Source organism: Salmo salar, chromosome 20 (genome assembly GCF_965601325.2).
Source record: "Salmo salar chromosome 20, fSalSal1, whole genome shotgun sequence".
In the NCBI taxonomy this organism is placed as follows: domain Eukaryota; kingdom Metazoa; phylum Chordata; class Actinopteri; order Salmoniformes; family Salmonidae; genus Salmo; species Salmo salar.
In genome coordinates this window covers 45,019,334-45,042,609 of record NC_138310.1, presented here as the reverse complement: position 1 = coordinate 45,042,609, position 23,276 = coordinate 45,019,334, and positions in this window count along the sequence as shown.

Below are 23,276 nucleotides of genomic sequence, written 5' to 3'. Positions count from 1 at the left end.
AACATGTAGAAAGGGTGATAAATAGTATTACCATAACAACAGGTAGAAATGTTGATAAATAGTATCACCATAACAACAACTGGTAGAAAGGTTGATAAATAGTATCACCATGATCAACAATAGGTAGAAAGGTTGATAAATAGTATCACCATAATCAACAACAGGTAGAAAGGTTGATAAATAGTATCACCATAATCAAAAACAGGGAGAAAGGTTGATAAATAGTATAACCATAATCAACAACAGGTAGAAAGGTTGATAAATAGCGTCACCATAATCAACAACAGGGAGAAAGGTTGATAAATAGTATCACCATAACAACAGGTAGAAAGGTTGATTAATAGTATCACCATAACAACAGGTAGAAAGGTTGATAAATAGTATCACCATAACAACAGGTAGAAAGGTTGATAAATAGTATCACCATAACAACAGGTAGAAAGGTTGATAAATATTATCACCATAATCAACAACAGGTCGAAAGGTTGATAAATAGTATCACCATAATCAACAACAGGTAGAAAGGTTGATAAATAGTTTCACCATAATCAACAACAGGTAGAAAGGTTGATAAATAGTATCACCATAATCAACAACAGGTAGAAAGGTTGATAAATTGTATAACCATAAAAACAGGTAGAAAGGTTGATAAATAGTATCTTCTTAATCAACAACAGGTAGAAAGGTTTATAAATAGTATCTCCATAATCAACAACAGGTAGAAAGGTTGATAAATTGTATCACCATAACAACCGGTAGAACGGTTGATAAACAGTATCACCATAATCAACAACAGGTAGAAAGGTTGATGAATAGTATCACCATAACAATAGGTAACAAGGTTGATAAATAGTCTCACCATAACAACAGGTAGAAAGGTTGATAAATAGTCTCACCATAACAACAGGTAGAAAGGTTGATAAATAGCATCACCATAACAGGTAGAAAGGTTGATAAATAGTATTACCATAATCAACAACATGTAGAAAGGGTGATAAATAGTATTACCATAACAACAGGTAGAAATGTTGATAAATAGTATCACCATAACAACAACTGGTAGAAAGGTTGATAAATAGTATCACCATGATCAACAATAGGTAGAAAGGTTGATAAATAGTATCACCATAATCAACAACAGGTAGAAAGGTTGATAAATAGTATCACCATAATCAAAAACAGGGAGAAATGTTGATAAATAGTATAACCATAATCAACAACAGGTAGAAAGGTTGATAAATAGCAACACCATAATCAACAACAGGGAGAAAGGTTGATAAATAGTATCACCATAACAACAGGTAGAAAGGTTGATTAATAGTATCACCATAACAACAGGTAGAAAGGTTGATAAATAGTATCACCATAACAACAGGTAGAAAGGTTGATAAATAGTATCACCATAACAACAGGTAGAAAGGTTGATAAATATTATCACCATAATCAACAACAGGTCGAAAGGTTGATAAATAGTATCACCATAATCAACAACAGGTAGAAAGGTTGATAAATAGTATAACCATGATCAACAACAGGTAGAAAGGTTGATAAATAGTATCACCATAATCAACAACAGGTAGAAAGGTTGATAAATAGTATCACCATAACAACCGGTAGAAAGGTTGATAAATAGTATCACGATAACAACAGGTAGAAAGGTTGATAAATAGTATCACCATAATCAACAACAGGTAGAAAGGTTGATATATAGTATCACCATAACAACAGGTAGAAAGGTTGATAAATAGTCTCACCATAAATACAGGTAGAAAGGTTGATAAATAGCATCACCATAACAGGTAGAAAGGTTGATAAATAGTATCACCATATTCAACAACAGGTAGAAAGGTTGATAAATAGTATCACCATAATCAACAACATGTAGAAAGGTTGATAAAAACTATCACCATAACAACAGGTAAAAAGGTTGATAAATAGTATCACCAGAATCAACAACACATAGAAAGGTTGATACATAGTATCACCATAACAACAGGTAGAAAGGTTGATAAATAGTATCACTATAACAACAGGTAGAAAGGTTGATAAATAGTATCTCCATAACAGCAGGTAGAAATGTTGATAAATAGTTTCACCATAATCAACAACAGGTAGAAAGGTTGATAAATAGTATCACCATAATCAACAACAGGTAGAAAGGTTGATAAATTGTATAACCATAAAAACAGGTAGAAAGGTTGATAAATAGTATCTTCTTAATCAACAACAGGTAGAAAGGTTGATAAATAGTATCTCCATAATCAACAACAGGTAGAAAGGTTGATAAATTGTATCACCATAACAACAGGTAGAAAGGTTGACAAACAATATCACCATAATCAACAACAGGTAGAAAGGTTGATGAATAGTATCACCATAACAATAGGTAACAAGGTTGATAAATAGTCTCACCATAACAACAGGTAGAAAGGTTGATAAATAGTATCACCATAATCAACAACAGGTAGAAAGGTTGATAAATAGTTTCACCATAATCAACAACAGGTAGAGAGGTTGATAAATAGTATCACCATAACAGGTAGAAAGGTTGATAAATAGTATCACCATCATCAACACCAGGTAGAAAGGTTGATAAATATTATCACCATAACAACAGGTAGAAAGGTTGATAAATAGTATCACCATAACAACAGGTAGAAAGGTTGATAAATAGTTTCACCATAATCAACAACAGGTAGAAAGGTTGATAAATAGTATCACCATAATCAACAACAGGGAGAAAGGTTGATAAATAGTATCACCATAACAACAGGTAGAAAGGTTGATTAATAGTATCACCATAACAACAGGTAGAAAGGTTGATAAATAGTATCACCATAACAACAGGTAGAAAGGTTGATAAATAGTATCACCATAACAACAGGTAGAAAGGTTGATAAATATTATCACCATAATCAACAACAGGTCGAAAGGTTGATAAATAGTATCACCATAATCAACAACAGGTAGAAAGGTTGATAAATAGTATAACCATGATCAACAACAGGTAGAAAGGTTGATAAATAGTATCACCATAATCAACAACAGGTAGAAAGGTTGATAAATAGTATCACCATAACAACCGGTAGAAAGGTTGATAAATAGTATCACGATAACAACAGGTAGAAAGGTTGATAAATAGTATCACCATAATGAACAACAGGTAGAAAGGTTGATAAATAGTATCACCATAACAATAGGTAACAAGGTTTATAAATAGTCTCACCATAACAACAGGTAGAAAGGTTGCTAAATAGCATCACCATAACAGGTAGAAAGGTTGATAAATAGTATCACCATAATCAACAACATGTAGAAAGGTTGATAAATAGTATCACCATAACAACAGGTAGAAAGGTTGATAAATAGTATCACCATAACAACAGGTAGAAAGGTTGATAAATAGTTTCACCATAATCAACAACAGGTAGAAAGGTTGATAAATAGTATCACCATAATCAACAACAGGTAGAAAGGTTGATAAATTGTATAACCATTATCAACAACAGGTAGAAAGGTTGATAAATAGTATCACCATAATCAACAACAGGTAGAAAGGTTGATAAATAGTATCACCATAACAACCGGTGGAAAGGTTGATAAATAGTATCACGATAACAGCAGGTAGAAAGGTTGATAAATAGAATCACCATAACAACATGTAGAATGGTTGATAAATAGTATCACCATAAAAACAGGTAGAAAGGTTGATAAATAGTATCACCATAATCAACATCTGGTATAAAGGTTGATAAATAGTATCTCCATAATCAACAATAGGTAAAAATGTTGATAAATAGTATCACCATAACAACAGGTAGAAAGGTTGATAAACAGTATCACCATAATCAACAACAGGTAGAAAGGTTGATAAATAGTATCACCATAACAATAGGTAAAAAGGTTGATAAATAGTCTCACCATAACAACAGGTAGAAAGGTTGATAAATAGCATCACCATAACAGGTAGAAAGGTTGATAAATAGTATCACCATCATCAACAACATGTAGAAAGGTTGATAAATAGTATCACCATAACAACAGGTAGAAAGGTTGATGAATAGTATCACCATAACAATAGGTAACAAGGTTTATAAATAGTCTCACCATAACAACAGGTAGAAAGGTTGATAAATAGTATCACCATAACAACAGGTAGAAAGGTTTATAATAGTATCACCATAATCAACAACAGGTAGAAAGGTTGATAAATATTATCACCATAACAACAGGTAGAAAGGTTGATAAATAGTATCACCATAATCAACAACAGGTAGAAAGGTTGATAAATTGTATAACCATGATCAACAACAGGTAGAAAGGTTGATAAATAGTATCAACATAATCAACAACAGGTAGAAAGGTTGATAAATAGTATCACCATAACAACCGGTAGAAAGGTTGATAAATAGTATCACCATAATCAACAACAGGGAGAAAGGTTGATAAATAGTATCAACATAATCAACAACAGGTAGAAAGGTTGATAAATAGTATAACCATAATCAACAACAGGTAGAAAGGTTGATAAATAGTATAACCATAATCAACAACAGGTAGAAAGGTTGATAAATAGCGTCACCATAATCAACAACAGGGAGAAAGGTTGATAAATAGTATCACCATAACAACAGGTAGAAAGGTTGATATATAGTATCACCATAACAACAGGTAGAAAGGTTGATAAATAGTCTCACCATAAATAAAGGTAGAAAGGTTGATAAATAGCATCACCATAACAGGTAGAAAGGTTGATAAATAGTATCACCATAATCAACAACATGTAGAAAGGTTGATAAAAACTATCACCATAACAACAGGTAAAAAGGTTGATAAATAGTATCACCAGAATCAACAACACATAGAAAGGTTGATACATAGTATCACCATAACAACAGGTAGAAAGGTTGATAAATAGTATCACCATAACAACAGGTAGAAATGTTGATAAATAGTATCACCATAACAGCAGGTAGAAAGGTTGATAAATAGTTTCACCATAATCAACAACAGGTAGAAAGGTTGATAAATAGTATCACCGTAATCAACAACAGGTAGAAAGGTTGATAAATTGTATAACCATAAAAACAGGTAGAAAGGTTGATAAATAGTATCTTCTTAATCAACAACAGGTAAAAAGGTTGATAAATAGTATCTCCATAATCAACAACAGGTAGAAAGGTTGATAAATTGTATCACCATAACAACAGGTAGAAAGGTTGACAAACAATATCACCATAATCAACAACAGGTAGAGAGGTTGATGAATAGTATCACCATAACAACAGGTAGAAAGGTTGATAAATAGTATCACCATAACAACAGGTAGAAAGGTTGATAAATAGTTTCACCATAATCAACAACAGGTAGAAAGGTTGATAAATAGTATCACCATAATCAACAACAGGTAGAAAGGTTGATAAATTGTATAACCATTATCAACAACAGGTAGAAAGGTTGATAAATAGTATCACCATAATCAACAACAGGTAGAAAGGTTGATAAATAGTATCACCATAACAACCGGTGGAAAGGTTGATAAATAGTATCACGATAACAGCAGGTAGAAAGGTTGATAAATAGAATCACCATAACAACATGTAGAATGGTTGATAAATAGTATCACCATAAAAACAGGTAGAAAGGTTGATAAATAGTATCACCATAATCAACATCTGGTATAAAGGTTGATAAATAGTATCTCCATAATCAACAATAGGTAAAAATGTTGATAAATAGTATCACCATAACAACAGGTAGAAAGGTTGATAAACAGTATCACCATAATCAACAACAGGTAGAAAGGTTGATAAATAGTATCACCATAACAATAGGTAAAAAGGTTGATAAATAGTCTCACCATAACAACAGGTAGAAAGGTTGATAAATAGCATCACCATAACAGGTAGAAAGGTTGATAAATAGTATCACCATCATCAACAACATGTAGAAAGGTTGATAAATAGTATCACCATAACAACAGGTAGAAAGGTTGATGAATAGTATCACCATAACAATAGGTAACAAGGTTTATAAATAGTCTCACCATAACAACAGGTAGAAAGGTTGATAAATAGTATCACCATAACAACAGGTAGAAAGGTTTATAATAGTATCACCATAATCAACAACAGGTAGAAAGGTTGATAAATATTATCACCATAACAACAGGTAGAAAGGTTGATAAATAGTATCACCATAATCAACAACAGGTAGAAAGGTTGATAAATTGTATAACCATGATCAACAACAGGTAGAAAGGTTGATAAATAGTATCAACATAATCAACAACAGGTAGAAAGGTTGATAAATAGTATCACCATAACAACCGGTAGAAAGGTTGATAAATAGTATCACCATAATCAACAACAGGGAGAAAGGTTGATAAATAGTATCAACATAATCAACAACAGGTAGAAAGGTTGATAAATAGTATAACCATAATCAACAACAGGTAGAAAGGTTGATAAATAGTATAACCATAATCAACAACAGGTAGAAAGGTTGATAAATAGCGTCACCATAATCAACAACAGGGAGAAAGGTTGATAAATAGTATCACCATAACAACAGGTAGAAAGGTTGATAAATAGTATCACGATAACAACAGGTAGAAAGGTTGATAAATAGTATCACCATAACAACAGGTAGAAAGGTTGATAAATAGTATCACCATAACAACAGGTAGAAAGGTGATATATAGTATCACCATAACAACAGGTAGAAAGGTTGATAAATAGTCTCACCATAAATAAAGGTAGAAAGGTTGATAAATAGCATCACCATAACAGGTAGAAAGGTTGATAAATAGTATCACCATATTCAACAACAGGTAGAAAGGTTGATAAATAGTATCACCATAATCAACAACATGTAGAAAGGTTGATAAAAACTATCACCATAACAACAGGTAAAAAGGTTGATAAATAGTATCACCAGAATCAACAACACATAGAAAGGTTGATACATAGTATCACCATAACAACAGGTAGAAAGGTTGATAAATAGTATCACCATAACAACAGGTAGAAATGTTGATAAATAGTATCACCATAACAGCAGGTAGAAAGGTTGATAAATAGTTTCACCATAATCAACAACAGGTAGAAAGGTTGATAAATAGTATCACCGTAATCAACAACAGGTAGAAAGGTTGATAAATTGTATAACCATAAAAACAGGTAGAAAGGTTGATAAATAGTATCTTCTTAATCAACAACAGGTAAAAAGGTTGATAAATAGTATCTCCATAATCAACAACAGGTAGAAAGGTTGATAAATTGTATCACCATAACAACAGGTAGAAAGGTTGACAAACAATATCACCATAATCAACAACAGGTAGAGAGGTTGATGAATAGTATCACCATAACAATAGGTAACAAGGTTGATAAATAGTCTCACCATAACAACAGGTAGAAAGGTTGATAAATAGCATCACCTTAACAGTTAGAAAGGTTGATAAATAGTATCACCATAATCAACAACAGGTAGAAAGGTTGATAAATAGTTTCACCATAATCAACAACAGGTAGAAAGGTTGATAAATAGTATCACCATAACAGGTAGAAAGGTTGATAAATAGTATCACCATCATCAACACCAGGTAGAAAGGTTGATAAATATTATCACCATAACAACAGGTAGAAAGGTTGATAAATAGTATCACCATAACAACAGGTAAAAAGGTTGATAAATAGTTTCACCATAATCAACAACAGGTAGAAAGGTTGATAAATAGTATCACCATAATCAACAACAGGTAGAAAGGTTGATAAATTGTATAACCATTATCAACAACAGGTAGAAAGGTTGATAAATAGTATCACCATAACAATAGGTAACAAGGTTTATAAATAGTCTCACCATAACAACAGGTAGAAAGGTTGATAAATAGTATCACCATAACAACAGGTAGAAAGGTTTATAATAGTATCACCATAATCAACAACAGGTAGAAAGGTTGATAAATATTATCACCATAACAACAGGTAGAAAGGTTGATAAATAGTATCACCATAATCAACAACAGGTAGAAAGGTTGATAAATTGTATAACCATGATCAACAACAGGTAGAAAGGTTGATAAATAGTATCAACATAATCAACAACAGGTAGAAAGGTTGATAAATAGTATCACCATAACAACCGGTAGAAAGGTTGATAAATAGTATCACCATAATCAACAACAGGGAGAAAGGTTGATAAATAGTATAACCATAATCAACAACAGGTAGAAAGGTTGATAAATAGTATCACCATAATCAACAACAGGGAGAAAGGTTGATAAATAGTATCACCATAACAACAGGTAGAAAGGTTGATAAATAGTATCACGATAACAACAGGTAGAAAGGTTGATAAATAGTATCACCATAACAACAGGTAGAAAGGTTGATAAATAGTATCACCATAACAACAGGTAGAAAGGTTGATATATAGTATCACCATAACAACAGGTAGAAAGGTTGATAAATAGTCTCACCATAAATACAGGTAGAAAGGTTGATAAATAGCATCACCATAACAGGTAGAAAGGTTGATAAATAGTATCACCATATTCAACAACAGGTAGAAAGGTTGATAAATAGTATCACCATAATCAACAACATGTAGAAAGGTTGATAAAAACTATCACCATAACAACAGGTAAAAAGGTTGATAAATAGTATCACCAGAATCAACAACACATAGAAAGGTTGATACATAGTATCACCATAACAACAGGTAGAAAGGTTGATAAATAGTATCACCATAACAACAGGTAGAAATGTTGATAAATAGTATCACCATAACAGCAGGTAGAAAGGTTGATAAATAGTTTCACCATAATCAACAACAGGTAGAAAGGTTGATAAATAGTATCACCGTAATCAACAACAGGTATAAAGGTTGATAAATTGTATAACCATAAAAACAGGTAGAAAGGTTGATAAATAGTATCTTCTTAATCAACAACAGGTAAAAAGGTTGATAAATAGTATCTCCATAATCAACAACAGGTAGAAAGGTTGATAAATTGTATCACCATAACAACAGGTAGAAAGGTTGACAAACAATATCACCATAATCAACAACAGGTAGAGAGGTTGATGAATAGTATCACCATAACAATAGGTAACAAGGTTGATAAATAGTCTCACCATAACAACAGGTAGAAAGGTTGATAAATAGCATCACCTTAACAGTTAGAAAGGTTGATAAATAGTATCACCATAATCAACAACAGGTAGAAAGGTTGATAAATAGTTTCACCATAATCAACAACAGGTAGAAAGGTTGATAAATAGTATCACCATAACAGGTAGAAAGGTTGATAAATAGTATCACCATCATCAACACCAGGTAGAAAGGTTGATAAATATTATCACCATAACAACAGGTAGAAAGGTTGATAAATAGTATCACCATAACAACAGGTAGAAAGGTTGATAAATAGTTTCACCATAATCAACAACAGGTAGAAAGGTTGATAAATAATATCACCATAATCAACAACAGGTAGAAAGGTTGATAAATTGTATAACCATTATCAACAACAGGTAGAAAGGTTGATAAATAGTATCACCATAATCAACAACAGGTAGAAAGGTTGATAAATAGTATCACCATAACAACCGGTAGAAAGGTTGATAAATAGTATCACGATAACAGCAGGTAGAAAGGTTGATAAATAGAATCACCATAACAACATGTAGAATGGTTGATAAATAGTATCACCATAAAAACAGGTAGAAAGGTTGATAAATAGTATCACCATAATCAACATCTGGTAGAAAGGTTGATAAATAGTATCTCCATAATCAACAATAGGTAGAAAGGTTGATAAATAGTATCACCATAACAACAGGTAGAAAGGTTGATAAACAGTATCACCATAATCAACAACAGGTAGAAAGGTTGATAAACAATATCACCATAATCAACAACAGGTAGAAAGGTTGATAAATAGTATCACCATAACAATAGGTAACAAGGTTCATAAATAGTCTCACCATAACAACAGGTAGAAAGGTTGCTAAATAGCATCACCATAACAGGTAGAAAGGTTGATAAATAGTATCACCATAATCAACAACATGTAGAAAGGTTGAAAAATAGTATCACCATAACAACAGGTAGAAAGGTTTATAATAGTATCACCATAATCAACAACAGGTAGAAAGGTTGATAAATATTATCACCATAACAACAGGTAGAAAGGTTGATAAATAGTATCACCATAATCAACAACAGGTAGAAAGGTTGATAAATTGTATAACCATGATCAACAACAGGTAGAAAGGTTGATAAATAGTATCAACATAATCAACAACAGGTAGAAAGGTTGATAAATAGTATCACCATAACAACCGGTAGAAAGGTTGATAAATAGTATCACCATAATCAACAACAGGAAGAAAGGTTGATAAATAGTATAACCATAATCAACAACAGGTAGAAAGGTTGATAAATAGTATAACCATAATCAACAACAGGTAGAAAGGTTGATAAATAGCGTCACCATAATCAACAACAGGGAGAAAGGTTGATAAATAGTATCACCATAACAACAGGTAGAAAGGTTGATAAATAGTATCACCATAACAACAGGTAGAAAGGTTGATAAATAGTATCACCATAACAACAGGTAGAAAGGTTGATAAATAGTATCACCATAACAACAGGTAGAAAGGTTGATAAATAGTATCACCATAATCAACAACAGGTAGAAAGGTTGATAAATAGTATCAACATAATCAACAACAGGTAGAAAGGTTGATATATAGTATCACCATAACAACAGGTAGAAAGGTTGATAAATAGTCTCACCATAAATACAGGTAGAAAGGTTGATAAATAGCATCACAATAACAGGTAGAAAGGTTGATAAATAGTATCACCATATTCAACAACAGGTAGAAAGGTTGATAAATAGTATCACCATAATCAACAACATGTAGAAAGGTTGATAAAAACTATCACCATAACAACAGGTAAAAAGGTTGATAAATAGTATCACCATAACAACAGGTAGAAATGTTGATAAATAGTATCACCATAACAGCAGGTAGAAAGGTTGATAAATAGTTTCACCATAATCAACAACAGGTAGAAAGGTTGATAAATAGTATCACCATAATCAACAACAGGTAGAAAGGTTGATAAATTGTATAACCATAAAAACAGGTAGAAAGGTTGATAAATAGTATCTTCTTAATCAACAACAGGTAGAAAGGTTGATAAATAGTATCTCCATAATCAACAACAGGTAGAAAGGTTGATAAATTGTATCACCATAACAACAGGTAGAAAGGTTGACAAACAATATCACCATAATCAACAACAGGTAGAAAGGTTGATGAATAGTATCACCATAACAATAGGTAACAAGGTTGATAAATAGTCTCACCATAACAACAGGTAGAAAGGTTGATAAATAGCATCACCATAACAGTTAGAAAGGTTGATAAATAGTATCACCATAATCAACAACAGGTAGAAAGGTTGATAAATAGTTTCACCATAATCAACAACAGGTAGAAAGGTTGATAAATAGTATCACCATAACAACAGGTAGAAAGGTTGATAAATAGTATCACCATCATCAACACCAGGTAGAAAGGTTGATAAATATTATCACCATAACAACAGGTAGAAAGGTTGATAAATAGTATCACCATAACAACAGGTAGAAAGGTTGATAAATAGTTTCACCATAATCAACAACAGGTAGAAAGGTTGATAAATAGTATCACCATAATCAACAACAGGTAGAAAGGTTGATAAATTGTATAACCATTATCAACAACAGGTAGAAAGGTTGATAAATAGTATCACCATAATCAACAACAGGTAGAAAGGTTGATAAATAGTATCACCATAACAACCGGTAGAAAGGTTGATAAATAGTATCACGATAACAGCAGGTAGAAAGGTTGATAAATAGAATCACCATAACAACATGTAGAATGGTTGATAAATAGTATCACCATAAAAACAGGTAGAAAGGTTGATAAATAGTTTCACCATAATCAACAACAGGTAGAAAGGTTGATAAATAGTATCACCATAATCAACAACAGGTAGAAAGGTTGATAAATTGTATCACCATAAAAACAGGTAGAAAGGTTGATAAATAGTATCTTCTTAATCAACAACAGGTAGAAAGGTTGATAAATAGTATCTCCATAATCAACAACAGGTAGAAAGGTTGATAAATAGTATCACCATAATCAACAACAGGTAGAAAGGTTGATAAATAGTATCACCATAACAACAGGTAGAAAGGTTGATAAATAGTATCACGATAACAACAGGTAGAAAGGTTGATAAATAGTATCACCATAACAACAGGTAGAAAGGTTGATAAATAGTATCACCATAACAACAGGTAGAAAGGTTGATATATAGTATCACCATAACAACAGGTAGAAAGGTTGATAAATAGTCTCACCATAAATACAGGTAGAAAGGTTGATAAATAGCATCACCATAACAGGTAGAAAGGTTGATAAATAGTATCACCATAATCAACAACAGGTAGAAAGGTTGATAAATAGTATCACCATAATCAACAACATGTAGAAAGGTTGATAAAAACTATCACCATAACAACAGGTAAAAAGGTTGATAAATAGTATCACCATAATCAACAACACATAGAAAGGTTGATACATAGTATCACCATAACAACAGGTAGAAAGGTTGATAAATAGTATCACCATAACAACAGGTAGAAAGGTTGATAAATAGTATCACCATAACAGCAGGTAGAAAGGTTGATAAATAGTTTCACCATAATCAACAACAGGTAGAAAGGTTGATAAATAGTATCACCATAATCAACAACAGGTATAAAGGTTGATAAATTGTATAACCATAAAAACAGGTAGAAAGGTTGATAAATAGTATCTTCTTAATCAACAACAGGTAAAAAGGTTGATAAATAGTATCTCCATAATCAACAACAGGTAGAAAGGTTGATAAATTGTATCACCATAACAACAGGTAGAAAGGTTGACAAACAATATCACCATAATCAACAACAGGTAGAGAGGTTGATGAATAGTATCACCATAACAATAGGTAACAAGGTTGATAAATAGTCTCACCATAACAACAGGTAGAAAGGTTGATAAATAGCATCACCTTAACAGTTAGAAAGGTTGATAAATAGTATCACCATAATCAACAACAGGTAGAAAGGTTGATAAATAGTTTCACCATAATCAACAACAGGTAGAAAGGTTGATAAATAGTATCACCATAACAGGTAGAAAGGTTGATAAATAGTATCACCATCATCAACACCAGGTAGAAAGGTTGATAAATATTATCACCATAACAACAGGTAGAAAGGTTGATAAATAGTATCACCATAACAACAGGTAGAAAGGTTGATAAATAGTTTCACCATAATCAACAACAGGTAGAAAGGTTGATAAATAGTATCACCATAATCAACAACAGGTAGAAAGGTTGATAAATTGTATAACCATTATCAACAACAGGTAGAAAGGTTGATAAATAGTATCACCATAATCAACAACAGGTAGAAAGGTTGATAAATAGTATCACCATAACAACCGGTAGAAAGGTTGATAAATAGTATCACGATAACAGCAGGTAGAAAGGTTGATAAATAGAATCACCATAACAACATGTAGAATGGTTGATAAATAGTATCACCATAAAAACAGGTAGAAAGGTTGATAAATAGTATCACCATAATCAACATCTGGTAGAAAGGTTGATAAATAGTATCTCCATAATCAACAATAGGTAGAAAGGTTGATAAATAGTATCACCATAACAACAGGTAGAAAGGTTGATAAACAGTATCACCATAATCAACAACAGGTAGAAAGGTTGATAAACAATATCACCATAATCAACAACAGGTAGAAAGGTTGATAAATAGTATCACCATAACAATAGGTAACAAGGTTGATAAATAGTCTCACCATAACAACAGGTAGAAAGGTTGATAAATAGCATCACCATAACAGGTAGAAAGGTTGATAAATAGTATCACCATAATCAACAACAGGTAGAAAGGTTGATAAATAGTATCACCATAACAACAGGTAGAAAGGTTGATAATAGTATCACCATAATCAACAACAGGTAGAAAGGTTGATAAATAGTATCACCATAACAACAGGTAGAAAGGTTGATAAATAGTATCACCATAATCAACAACAGGTAGAAAGGTTGATAAATAGTATCACCATAATCAACAACAGGTAGAAAGGTTGATAAATAGTATCAACATAATCAACAACAGGTAGAAAGGTTGATAAATAGTATCACCATAACAACCGGTAGAAAGGTTGATAAATAGTATCACCATAATCAACAACAGGTAGAAAGGTTGATAAATAGTATAACCATAATCAACAACAGGTAGAAAGGTTGATAAATAGTATCACCATAATCAACAACAGGTAGAAAGGTTGATAAATAGTATCACCATAATCAACAACAGGGAGAAAGGTTGATAAATAGTATCACCATAATCAACAACAGGTAGAAAGGTTGATAAATAGTATCACCATAACAACAGGTAGAAAGGTTGATAAATAGTATCACCATAACAACAGGTAGAAAGGTTGATAAATAGTATCACCATAACAACAGGTAGAAAGGTTGATAAATAGTATCACCATAATCAACAACAGGTAGAAAGGTTGATAAACAGTATCACCATAATCAACAACAGGTAGAAAGGTTGATATATAGTATCACCATAACAACAGGTAGAAAGGTTGATAAATAGTCTCACCATAAATACAGGTAGAAAGGTTGATAAATAGCATCACCATAACAGGTAGAAAGGTTGATAAATAGTCTCACCATAACAACAGGTAGAAAGGTTGATAAATAGTATCTCCTTAATCAACAACAGGTAGAAAGGTTGATAAAAAGTATCACCATAATCAACAACAGGTAGAAAGGTTGATAAATAGTATCACCATAACAACAGGTAGAAAGGTTGATAAATAGTATCACCATAACACAGGTAGAAAGGTTGATAAATAGTATCACCATAATCAACAACAGGTAGAAAGGTTGATAAATAGTATCACCATAATCAACAACAGGTAGAAAGGTTGATAAATTGTATAACCATAAAAACAGGTAGAAAGGTTGATAAATAGTATCTTCTTAATCAACAACAGGTAGAAAGGTTGATAAATAGTATCTCCATAATCAACAACAGGTAGAAAGGTTGATAAATAGTATCACCATAACAACAGGTAGAAAGGTTGACAAATAGTATCACCATAATCAACAACAGGTAGAAAGGTTGATAAATAGTATCACCATAACAACAGGTAGAAAGGTTGATAAATAGTCTCACCATAACAACAGGTAGAAAGGTTGATAAATAGTATCACCATAACAGGTAGAAAGGTTGATAAATAGTATCACCATAATCAACAACAGGTAGAAAGGTTGATAAATAGTATCACCATAATCAACAACAGGTAGAAAGGTTGATAAATAGTATCACCATAACAACAGGTAGAAAGGTTGATAAATAGTATCACCATCATCAACAACAGGTAGAAAGGTTGATAAATATTATCACCATAACAACAGGTAGAAAGGTTGATAAATAGTATCACCATAACAACAGGTAGAAAGGTTGATAAATAGTATCACCATAATCAACAACAGGTAGAAAGGTTGATAAATAGTATCACCATAATCAACAACAGGTAGAAAGGTTGATAAATAGTATAACCATGATCAACAACAGGTAGAAAGGTTGATAAATAGTATCACCATAATCAACAACAGGTAGAAAGGTTGATAAATAGTATCACCATAACAACCGGTAGAAAGGTTGATAAATAGTATCACGATAACAGCAGGTAGAAAGGTTGATAAATAGAATCACCATATCAACAACAGGTAGAAAGGTTGATAAATAGTATCACCATAACAACAGGTAGAAAGGTTGATAAATAGTATCACCATATCAACAACAGGTAGAAAGGTTGATAAATAGTATCACCATAATCAACAACAGGTAGAAAGGTTGATAAATAGTATCACCATAAAAACAGGTAGAAAGGTTGATAAATAGTATCACCATAATCAACAACAGGTAGAAAGGTTGATAAATAGTATCACCATAATCAACAACAGGTAGAAAGGTTGATAAATAGTATCACCATAATCAACAACAGGTAGAAAGGTTGATAAATAGTATCACCATAACAACCGGTAGAAAGGTTGATAAATAGTATCACGATAACAACAGGTAGAAAGGTTGATAAATAGTATCACCATAACAACAGGTAGAAAGGTTGATAAATAGTATCACCATAACAACAGGTAGAAAGGTTGATAAATAGTATCACCATAACAACAGGTAGAAAGGTTGATAAATAGTCTCACCATAACAACAGGTAGAAAGGTTGATAAATAGCATCACCATAACAGGTAGAAAGGTTGATAAATAGTATCACCATAATCAACAACAGGTAGAAAGGTTGATAAATAGTATCACCATAATCAACAACAGGTAGAAAGGTTGATAAAAACTATCACCATAACAACAGGTAAAAAGGTTGATAAATAGTATCACCATAATCAACAACAGGTAGAAAGGTTGATACATAGTATCACCATAACAACAGGTAGAAAGGTTGATAAATAGTATCACCATAACAACAGGTAGAAAGGTTGATAAATAGTATCACCATAACAACAGGTAGAAAGGTTGATAAATAGTATCACCATAATCAACAACAGGTAGAAAGGTTGATAAATAGTATCACCATAATCAACAACAGGTAGAAAGGTTGATAAATAGTATCACCATAACAACAGGTAGAAAGGTTGATAAATAGTATCACCATAATCAACAACAGGTAGAAAGGTTGATAAATAGTATCACCATAATCAACAACAGGTAGAAAGGTTGATAAATAGTATCACCATAACAACAGGTAGAAAGGTTGATAAACAGTATCACCATAATCAACAACAGGTAGAAAGGTTGATGAATAGTATCACCATAACAATAGGTAACAAGGTTGATAAATAGTCTCACCATAACAACAGGTAGAAAGGTTGATAAATAGCATCACCATAACAGGTAGAAAGGTTGATAAATAGTATCACCATCATCAACACCAGGTAGAAAGGTTGATAAATATTATCACCATAACAACACGGTAGAAAGGTTGATAAATAGTATCACCATAACAACAGGTAGAAAGGTTGATAAATAGTTTCACCATAATCAACAACAGGTAGAAAGGTTGATAAATAGTATCACCATAATCAACAACAGGTAGAAAGGTTGATAAATTGTATAACCATTATCAACAACAGGTAGAAAGGTTGATAAATAGTATCACCATAATCAACAACAGGTAGAAAGGTTGATAAATAGTATCACCATAACAACCGGTAGAAAGGTTGATAAATAGTATCACGATAACAGCAGGTAGAAAGGTTGATAAATAGAATCACCATAACAACATGTAGAATGGTTGATAAATAGTATCACCATAAAAACAGGTAGAAAGGTTGATAAATAGTATCACCATAATCAACATCTGGTAGAAAGGTTGATAAATAGTATCTCCATAATCAACAATAGGTAGAAAGGTTGATAAATAGTATCACCATAACAACAGGTAGAAAGGTTGATAAACAGTATCACCATAATCAACAACAGGTAGAAAGGTTGATAAACAGTATCACCATAATCAACAACAGGTAGAAAGGTTGATAAATAGTATCACCATAACAATAGGTAACAAGGTTGATAAATAGTCTCACCATAACAACAGGTAGAAAGGTTGATAAATAGCATCACCATAACAGGTAGAAAGGTTGATAAATAGTATCACCATAATCAACAACAGGTAGAAAGGTTGATAAATAGTATCACCATAACAACAGGTAGAAAGGTTGATAAATAGTATCACCATAATCAACAACAGGTAGAAAGGTTGATAAATAGTATCACCATAACAACAGGTAGAAAGGTTGATAAATAGTATCACCATAATCAACAACAGGTAGAAAGGTTGATAAATAGTATCACCATAATCAACAACAGGTAGAAAGGTTGATAAATAGTATCAACATAAACAACAGGTAGAAAGGTTGATAAATAGTATCACCATAATCAACAACAGGTAGAAAGGTTGATAAATAGTATCACCATAATCAACAACAGGTAGAAAGGTTGATAAATAGTATCACCATATCAACAACAGGTAGAAAGGTTGATAAATAGTATCACCATAATCAACAACAGGTAGAAAGGTTGATAAATAGTATCACCATAACAACAAGGGAGAAAGGTTGATAAATAGTATCACCATAACAACAGGTAGAAAGGTTGATAAATAGTATCACCATAACAACAGGTAGAAAGGTTGATAAATAGTATCACCATAACAACAGGTAGAAAGGTTGATAAATAGTATCACCATAACAACAGGTAGAAAGGTTGATAAATAGTATCACCATAATCAACAACAGGTAGAAAGGTTGATAAATAGTATCACCATAATCAACAACAGGTAGAAAGGTTGATATATAGTATCACCATAACAACAGGTAGAAAGGTTGATAAATAGTCTCACCATAAATACAGGTAGAAAGGTTGATAAATAGCATCACCAATAACAAAGGTAGAAAGGTTGATAAATAGTATCACCATAATCAACAACAGGTAGAAAGGTTGATAAATAGTATCACCATAATCAACAACAGGTAGAAAGGTTGATAAATAGTATCACCATAACAACACGGTAGAAAGGTTGATAAATAGTATCACCATAACAACAGGTAGAAAGGTTGATAAATAGTATCACCATAACAACAGGTAGAAAGGTTGATAAATAGTATCACCATAATCAACAACAGGTAGAAAGGTTGATAAATAGTATCACCATAATCAACAACAGGTAGAAAGGTTGATAAATAGTATCACCATAAAAACAGGTAGAAAGGTTGATAAATAGTATCTTCATAATCAACAACAGGTAGAAAGGTTGATAAATAGTATCACCATAATCAACAACAGGTAGAAAGGTTGATAAATAGTATCACCATAACAACAGGTAGAAAGGTTGATAAATAGTATCACCATAATCAACAACAGGTAGAAAGGTTGATAAATAGTATCACCATAACAACAGGTAGAAAGGTTGATAAATAGTATCACCATAACAACAGGTAGAAAGGTTGATAAATAGCATCACCATAACAGGTAGAAAGGTTGATAAATAGTATCACCATAATCAACAACAGGTAGAAAGGTTGATAAATAGTATCACCATAATCAACAACAGGTAGAAAGGTTGATAAATAGTATCACCATAACAACAGGTAGAAAGGTTGATAAATAGTATCACCATCATCAACAACAGGTAGAAAGGTTGATAAATAGTATCACCATAACAACAGGTAGAAAGGTTGATAAATAGTATCACCATAACAACAGGTAGAAAGGTTGATAAATAGTATCACCATAATCAACAACAGGTAGAAAGGTTGATAAATAGTATCACCATAATCAACAACAGGTAGAAAGGTTGATAAATTGTATAACCATTATCAACAACAGGTAGAAAGGTTGATAAATAGTATCACCATAATCAACAACAGGTAGAAAGGTTGATAAATAGTATCACCATAACAACCGGTAGAAAGGTTGATAAATAGTATCACGATAACAGCAGGTAGAAAGGTTGATAAATAGAATCACCATAACAACATGTAGAAAGGTTGATAAATAGTATCACCATAAAAACAGGTAGAAAGGTTGATAAATAGTATCACCATAATCAACAACAGGTAGAAAGGTTGATAAATAGTATCACCATAATCAACAACAGGTAGAAAGGTTGATAAATAGTATCACCATAACAACAGGTAGAAAGGTTGATAAATAGTATCACCATAATCAACAACAGGTAGAAAGGTTGATAAATAGTATCACCATAACAACAGGTAGAAAGGTTGATAAATAGTATCACCATAACAACAGGTAGAAAGGTTGATAAATAGTATCACCATGATCAACAACAGGTAGAAAGGTTGATAAATAGTATCACCATAATCAACAACAGGTAGAAAGGTTGATAAATAGTATCACCATAACAACAGGTAGAAAGGTTGATAAATAGTATCACCATAATCAACAACAGGTAGAAAGGTTGATAAATAGTATAACCATAATCAACAACAGGTAGAAAGGTTGATAAATAGTATCACCATAATCAACAACAGGTAGAAAGGTTGATAAATAGTATCACCATAAAAACAGGTAGAAAGGTTGATAAATAGTATCACCATAACAACAGTTAGAAAGGTTGATAAATAGTATCACCATAACAACAGGTAGAAAGGTTGATAAATAGTATCACCATAATCAACAACAGGTAGAAAGGTTGATAAATAGTATCACCATAATCAACAACAGGTAGAAAGGTTGATAAATAGTATCACCATAATCAACAACAGGTAGAAAGGTTGATATATAGTATCACCATGACAACAGGTAGAAAGGTTGATAAATAGTCTCACCATAAATACAGGTAGAAAGGTTGATAAATAGCATCACCATAACAGGTAGAAAGGTTGATAAATAGTATCACCACATTCAACAACAGGTAGAAAGGTTGATAAATAGTATCACCATAATCAACAACATGTAGAAAGGTTGATAAAAACTATCACCATAACAACAGGTAAAAAGGTTGATAAATAGTATCACCAGAATCAACAACACATAGAAAGGTTGATACATAGTATCACCATAACAACAGGTAGAAAGGTTGATAAATAGTATCACCATAACAACAGGTAGAAAGGTTGATAAATAGTATCACCATAACAGCAGGTAGAAAGGTTGATAAATAGTATCACCATAATCAACAACAGGTAGAAAGGTTGATAAATAGTATCACCATAATCAACAACAGGTAGAAAGGTTGATAAATAGTATCACCATAATCAACAACAGGTAGAAAGGTTGATAAATAGTATCACCATAATCAACAACAGGTAGAAAGGTTGATAAATAGTATCACCATAATCAACAACAGGTAGAAAGGTTGACAAACAATATCACCATAATCAACAACAGGTAGAAAGGTTGATGAATAGTATCACCATAACAATAGGTAACAAGGTTGATAAATAGTCTCACCATAACAACAGGTAGAAAGGTTGATAAATAGCATCACCATAACAGGTAGAAAGGTTGATAAATAGTATCACCATAATCAACAACAGGTAGAAAGGTTGATAAATAGTATCACCATAATCAACAACAGGTAGAAAGGTTGATAAATAGTATCACCATAACAACAGGTAGAAAGGTTGATAAATAGTATCACCATAACAACAGGTAGAAAGGTTGATAAATAGTTTCACCATAATCAACAACAGGTAGAAAGGTTGATAAATAGTATCACCATAATCAACAACAGGTAGAAAGGTTGATAAATTGTATAACCATTATCAACAACAGGTAGAAAGGTTGATAAATAGTATCACCATAATCAACACGGTAGAAAGGTTGATAAATAGTATCACCATAATCAACAACAGGTAGAAAGGTTGATAAATAGTATCACCATAACAACAGGTAGAAAGGTTGATAAATAGTATCACCATAATCAACAACAGGTAGAAAGGTTGATAAATAGTATCACCATAACAACAGGTAGAAAGGTTGATAAATAGTATCACCATAACAATAGGTAACAAGGTTTATAAATAGTCTCACCATAACAACAGGTAGAAAGGTTGATAAATAGCATCACCATAACAGGTAGAAAGGTTGATAAATAGTATCACCATAATCAACAACAGGTAGAAAGGTTGATAAATAGTATCACCATAACAACAGGTAGAAAGGTTTATAATAGTATCACCATAATCAACAACAGGTAGAAAGGTTGATAAATATTATCACCATAACAACAGGTAGAAAGGTTGATAAATAGTATCACCATAATCAACAACAGGTAGAAAGGTTGATAAATAGTATAACCATAATCAACAACAGGTAGAAAGGTTGATAAATAGTATCACCATAATCAACAACAGGTAGAAAGGTTGATAAATAGTATCACCATAACAACAGGTAGAAAGGTTGATAAATAGTATCACCATAACAACAGGTAGAAAGGTTGATAAATAGTATCACCATAACAACAGGTAACAAGGTTTATAAATAGTCTCACCATAACAACAGGTAGAAAGGTTGCTAAATAGCATCACCATAACAGGTAGAAAGGTTGATAAATAGTATCACCATAATCAACAACATGTAGAAAGGTTGATAAATAGTATCACCATAACAACAGGTAGAAAGGTTTATAATAGTATCACCATAATCAACAACAGGTAGAAAGGTTGATAAATATTATCACCATAACAACAGGTAGAAAGGTTGATAAATAGTATCACCATAATCAACAACAGGTAGAAAGGTTGATAAATTGTATAACCATGATCAACAACAGGTAGAAAGGTTGATAAATAGTATCAACATAATCAACAACAGGTAGAAAGGTTGATAAATAGTATCACCATAACAGGTAGAAAGGTTGATAAATAGTATCACCATAATCAACAACAGGTAGAAAGGTTGATAAATAGTTTCACCATAATCAACAACAGGTAGAAAGGTTGATAAATAGTATCACCATAACAACAGGTAGAAAGGTTGATAAATAGTATCACCATAACAACAGGTAGAAAGGTTGATAAATAGTTTCACCATAATCAACAACAGGTAGAAAGGTTGATAAATAGTATCACCATAATCAACAACAGGTAGAAAGGTTGATAAATTGTATAACCATTATCAACAACTAGTAGAAAGGTTGATAAATAGTATCACCATAATCAACATCTGGTAGAAAGGTTGATAAATAGTATCTCCATAATCAACAACAGGTAGAAAGGTTGATAAATAGTATCACCATAACAACAGGTAGAAAGGTTGATAAATAGTATCACCATAATCAACAACAGGTAGAAAGGTTGATAAATAGTATCACCATAATCAACAACAGGTAGAAAGGTTGATAAATAGTATCACCATAATCAACAACAGGTAGAAAGGTTGATAAATAGTATAACCATTATCAACAACAGGTAGAAAGGTTGATAAATAGTATCACCATAATCAACAACAGGTAGAAAGGTTGATAAATAGTATCACCATAACAACCGGTAGAAAGGTTGATAAATAGTATCACGATAACAACAGGTAGAAAGGTTGATAAATAGAATCA